The sequence below is a fragment of the Nicotiana tabacum genome, chromosome 16 (assembly GCF_000715075.1).
Source record: "Nicotiana tabacum cultivar K326 chromosome 16, ASM71507v2, whole genome shotgun sequence".
NCBI classification, from domain to species: Eukaryota; Viridiplantae; Streptophyta; class Magnoliopsida; order Solanales; family Solanaceae; genus Nicotiana; species Nicotiana tabacum.
Window position 1 is genome coordinate 154,855,329 of NC_134095.1, and position 6,391 is coordinate 154,861,719.

Below are 6,391 nucleotides of genomic sequence, written 5' to 3' on the forward strand. Positions count from 1 at the left end.
TCATGGGTAGAAGCAATAAATTTTATTACCAAAAATGACATATCTTTCTTAGTCATCCTTCCCCCAATGGAATGAGCACAACAAGGTACTAATACCACCATTAGAAGGAAAAAAACTAAGGAAGATGTGCCAAAATACAAGTTACATATTATTCTATGTATTATCTCTAACAAATCTCATAAATCCTTCAAGGTTCGGAGGAGGTTGCGTTGGTGGTGGTGGAAAAGAAGCTTGTTCATCACCACTTCCGGGCGAAGCCGAATCCTCCGTAAGTTCCGCTATCATTTCTTCATAAGCTTCATCTATCGCCGGTTGTGCTTCTGCAATTCCAAAGTTTCTTCTTTCCGAGCGGATCCAATCTCTAAACAATACTGATTTTTCCAAGCTATCCCTCATAGACGCTCTATGATCACCTATTTGCAGTCTTGCTTGACTGAAAGCGCTCTCTGATGCAACAGTTGAAGCTTGAATTGATAAAATATCCCGAGCCATCCTTGCAAGAACAGGAAAATGTTTTTCCCTTGCCTTCCACCATTCCAAAAGATCAAAAGAGCCGTCTGGATTCTCCTTTTCAAGTCCCTGAGACAAATAAACTTGAAGCTCATTTAGATGTGAAGTTTCATCATAATTTTCACCTTGAGACCCCCTGAACTCCGTCCAAGATTTAAGAGCTTTTAAGCCCGCAACTCTTTTAGAGGATTGTGAGCTAGACGAAGTAGGGGTTGGAATAGTTGGCCTAGCATGCTCTAAGGCAAGTTGATAAGCATTATAAACTGTTTGAGCGTTAATCTTAATTGAAGCTTTTGCATCTGCAAGTGTCGCAATTTCCTCATTTGAAAGATCTAAAGCCTTATAAATATTTGAATACCAAAAATGAGGACCTCCCAATTTCATTGTAGGATTTAGCATTGCAGCAAGACCATAAATAGGAGGGATAGGAAAAAATATTTTTTAAACTTTTGTTTCATTTCATTTATAGCAAGTTCATAAATATCCCCACCCTCACTAAATTCAACAAACAAATCAGATAGTGCTGCAATATAAACTAAACAGTTTGAAATAGTAGGATAATATTGCCCAGAAAATGCATTTGTTGCAATTTGAAAATGTTCTAAAAAATCTAAAAGAATTTTAACATTAGTCCAATCTTGAGTGGTAAGCATTTCATCATCATCTTCACCACCTACCCGAGAATTAAACGTTGCATTAATTGGGTTTCTATATTCATATGCTACTACTAAACTTTCGTACATACAATTCCATCTAGTCGGGCAAGGTTTAGGAACCTTTCTTTCTCTAAGGCCATATTCATCACATTTTTTAAAATACTCTCTAAGTCTACTTCTACGGTTTGAATAAAAAAGCCAATTAAGAGCCATTCTAACCTTTTCAATTTCTATGTTTAATATTCGCATACCATCACCGACAATTAAATGATAAATATGACAAATACATCTAACATGGAAAATATTAGTAAATGCAGGATTTAGTGTTGTTGTAAGCATGCCTATAGCACTGGTGTTACTAGAAGCATTATCCATTGAAATTGCCATTATTTTATCGCTAAAGCAAAAATATCTACAAATATCTGCAACAGTGTTAGCTATAAATTTACCTGTGTGACGCGAATTAATTATTCTATATGCAATTATGCGTTTTTGCATTATCCATTCTTCATCTATCCAATGACTTGTAACAGTTAGGTAATCACAATCATTACCACTTCTACCAATATCAGTAGTAATAGAAATCCGATTAGGTATATGAGTAAATAAATAACGCAAATATTGTTCATATTCATGTTTGAATTTATAAATATCACTCTTAACTGTTGCGCGAGGCCAACCTTTATAAGTAGGATTAAACACTCTTCTAATATAATGAACCCAATTAGGATTAGAAGCAAAAGTATAAGGTAAGCACATAACAGTAATCATCTTTGCTAATTCTTCACGATCTCTATTTGGATCGTAATATAAAATACCTCCAGTGACAGTGTTAATTCCTGGTTGAACTAGATTTGAACCTGTACTAGGGTTAATCGCAGAATCTACACTTGTCCCCTCTAGATGCGCTTTCATTTGAAAAAATCTAGCCTTATCTCTAGGGTGTGTTTTTATGTGCCTAGTCAAACTACCTGTGCCGCTACGGTCTCCTACATATTTATGCGACATTAATTTCCCACAAGTTTTACACTTAGCCTTATTTTTTTCTCTTACTTGAGTAAAAAAATTCCAAACTAATGATGTTTCTAAGCGTTTAGCAGGTTCTCTATTAAAAGTAGGAGTTTCTACAGGTGGGTCGACCGGTGCATCACTTGGGTTATTAAGAGGACTAGTAGGTGTATCATCTAAATCCGGTGCTTGAGTTTCATCATCATCCTCATTTTCCTCATTATTTTCTAAGATGGTTTCATTAGGATAAAGAGCATTCATAATTTCATCATCTAATCTATCACCTGGTGCAACATTATGATAAAATTCACTATCGGTAAATTGAAAACAAGGGTGATCACTATCAAGAATTACGGAAGGAGGAGGACGTCTAGGTTGGCGACTACTTTCAACTTGCTTATCTTTTCTAGGTCGGGGAGCCGGGGGAAGGGTAGTTGGTTGGCCACTACTTTCACCGGTTTTATCTTTTCCTTTACCAAACATTTTTTTCAAAGTAAATGCCATATTAATTATAATTATGCAAACTAAACCACACAAAAATATATTATAAAAACGTAAGAGTTGAAACGAGTTTACCGGATTGCCGAACAACTTCTTGAAAATTGAAAATCGTTGAACACTTGAAAACTTCAATTCAACAACTTCACAATTTTTCACGAAATTTCAACAATAAATTAAGTAATTGTAGTAGAGAGATTGAGAGAGATTGAGAGATATTGAGAGATATTGATGAATTGGTGAATAAAAATGAAAGAATGAGGGGGTATTTATAGTTGAGAAATGGGGAAAAGTGTAATTATATAAAGTTTGGGGTTAAAATAAAGTTTGGGGGCCAAATGGCCATTTTTTTAACTTAAAAAACGGTCATATTTTCAGCCCAAACGGCTAGATTTTAAATATGGCCGTTTGATTTTTTTTTTTTTTTTTTTTTTTTTAAAATAGCCGTTGGGCCCGCCAGGCCCGCCAGGACCGGCCCAGGCCCGCCTGCCGGTCCCGGGCCAAACGGTCCCGGGCTCGTGGGCTCAACCATGGAGACCAGCCCGTGACGGGCTCAGAGGCCCACCAAGACCGGCCCACCCAGGACCGGCCCACCAGGCCCACCAGGCCCGTTAGGACCGCGGGCCCGGTCCGGTCCGGTTCAGGCCCGGCCCACCGAGCAGCATTATTGCTATAGACCAGTCAGAGAGGATTACAAGATCCATTAGAACATGATTAATACCGGCAAACATACTTTGTAAAATATATAAGAAGCCAGAGATGAATCGATTCAGCCCGGAGACTAAACTGGAATCCGAACGTTTCAGTTTTCCAATTACTCACGCTAAAAACACCTTAACAGTGAATATAAATGAAGAAGACAGAGGAGTACCTGAAATGAAACCTTTCCAAACAGGATAAGAGAATACAAACAGAAAATGCACCATCAAGGGCGGAGCTCTGTATTTCAGAAAGCTTGACTTTACTACACGACCGGAATCAGAACAGAAAACCGGTAGCAACCTCGAACAACAACCTTCGGCGACCTTGAAACTCGCCGGAGAACTCGAACTAAAACAGGAAAACAAAATCGACAAACTCCATGACAGGGAATAGCGATTTGGGGTTGTTTTGGGTTGGTGATAGCCTTCTCTGCTTTTTGTTGGATCCGTTTTGTGGTCTGTTTCTTGTGTGTTTCAGTGTATCTCTTTCAAAAAAAAATGGTTGTCGTTCCAGCCTTAGGAAAGTAGGTTGGTTCGTTGGTGTTGAAGGAATTTTCTTGGTTGTGAGGTGAAGAAAAAGAAACGGAGATGAGGAGGGGTGCTGTGTTTTCAAATCAGAAATGGCTGAAGTTTTTCTTTCATGGCTGCTTCCTTGTGTGTATAGGTCTTAGAGTTTTTTTCCAAATGAAGAAGATGATCAAGGGGGGTCTCGTATGTGTATTGTAGCTATCAGCTCCTCGAGTCTATAGGTCTAGGTTAGTTTTTATAGGGTTTTTAGGTTAAGGGGTATGGGCCTAGGAATTATGGGCTAGATCTGAAAATTAAGCTTAAAAATGGGTCGTTTGAGCCCAAAATTTTTCGTTCTCCATGAACAAGACTAAAATACTAACTTATTTACTAATTAATCTTACTTAAATAAAATAACTAATAAAATAAGACTAATCGTTAAAACAAACCAATTTTTTTTTTGGTATTTTCAAATATCATATTAAAATAAAAAATAAGGTACTATTTTTTTGTATTTTTTAGTTTTACGAAAGGTATATAAACTAAAAGCGACTAAAAAGAAGAAATATTTTTGTAATTTTCATTTTTTTGATAAAATAAAGTAAAAGAGTCAAAACTAATTGAAATATCGATATTAGGCCTAAACTAAATATTTTACGCTAAAATGGGTGAAATCTCGGGGAGAGTCAAAAATCACATGTCTACACCCATATATGAATGTTTAATAATTAGATATTGTATAATTATAAAAATTAATTATTTAATTTACAAACAAACATATAAAATTATAAAACTAAGTGAAAAACACACTCATCTCTCTCAAAGAAAGGTCACAAGTCTGATTCTAAGTACCATAAGTTTGCCCTTTATGTGAGTTACCACTTGATAATAGGTGAATTGGACTATAATTAGGCCCTAAAGAACCACCTTCTTGTATAGTTTTTATGGTAAAAAGTGATAACAAAATGCTCTGATTAGTGCTTCTCATGCTTTGCAGGCTATATACAATAAAAGAAAATCTATGGAGTACTTTTGAGAAGAAAAAGAGGTCAATCTTACAATACCCGCTAAGTGCACCATGCGAAGGCAGCAAAACCAGAACTGGAGATGGATTGCCGCGGTCCCGGCGCAACCGCGGTCGGACCGCGGCAGAAGGCTGTTGCGGATTCTGAGAGGCTAGTTGGCCGCGGTCCTGGCGTAACCATGGTAGGACCGCGGCAGGAAGCAGAAAATTGAGGGACTGAAGTGCAAAACACGGGATTTTTAGCCCCAACCCCTATATTAAACAATAGAACTCGTCCAAGGGAGGCAAGGAATTTTTTAGAAAGTACTTTGGCAAGAAAAACAAGTGTGAGAGATCACCCAAAACATCATATTTTCTTCTTCTTTTTATTTTTCTTGCAATTTTGATCATGAATATTTTCATAGTTTATTTACCCATTGTCATGAGTAGCTAAATCATTTGTCAAGGGTTTTGATGGAACCTATTGAAGGATGAACTTTTTGATTATGTTAATATAGTTTGCCAGTTTAATCTCTATTTGTTCAACTACGTGTTTGTTGTAGTTAATTGACAGGATCCTCAATTAGCTGTGCCTATTTAGTATGCATAACTCGGGAGAGAGTGCATATTTAGGTAATTGTTGAACAACATCACTCCCAAAGTATAAGAGGGATCTATAATTGCGGGTTTAAAGGCGGGATTAGGGATAACGAAGTCTTGGGTGCAATCTAAAGTGAACTGTAATAAGCAAAGCCAGCTAGCGTATCTCGGGAGAGTGCGTCTAGTAAATTATCGTGATTACTCGGGAGAGATTCACGATAAAAAGAGTGTTCATGGTTGATAGAGATGTGTTGGTAAATCTATATGAAACATAAACAGAAGGGACTCCATCAATAGGGGAAATCACTACCTTAGAACCTTCTCATTATTGTTCACAATTTAAGCATACTTAGTTTACAACTGTTTATTGACTTGCAATCTTAGTTATTAAATATACCATCAACTGTTATTCACAACATTTGGGGAAGTTGATTCTAAAGAATTTAGTAAGTCCAACGAAAGTAATTGATAGGTTAATTCTCTGTGGATTCGACTCTGGGCATAAATACTCAGGTTATATTTGCAACGTCCGCATTGTCCTTTTGTAAGGCATAGTTGGGCGTGATCATAATTATAAAAATTAAATATTTAATTTACAAACTAACATGTAAAATAATAAAACTAACACATAGAATAAATCGGTGCTACTGGGCTCCAAATATGGAGCCTGAAACCCATATGTGAATATTTAATTATAAAAATTAAATATTTAATTTTCAAACTAACATGTAAAATAATAAAGTAACACATAGAATAAATTGGTGCTACTGGACTCCAAATATCGAGCCTGAAACCCATAATATTTAATTTAAAAAAATTAATTACTAGGTAACAAACTAACATATAAAATTATAATAAAACTAACACATCGAAGAATTTAGGATATCTTGGTGTTACTGGACATCAAA

General features: G+C 36.3%; 1 long non-coding RNA gene across 1 annotated transcript; it reads right to left on the reverse strand.

The window, feature by feature from the left end:
• LOC142170799 (uncharacterized) lies at positions 1-4,093 on the reverse strand. Its single transcript, XR_012700372.1, has 2 exons — positions 3,544-4,093; positions 1-579 (listed from the first exon to the last, which is right to left on the reverse strand). It is a non-coding gene; the product is annotated as an uncharacterized LOC142170799 (long non-coding RNA).
• Between the last annotated feature and the right edge of the window lie 2,298 nt (positions 4,094-6,391).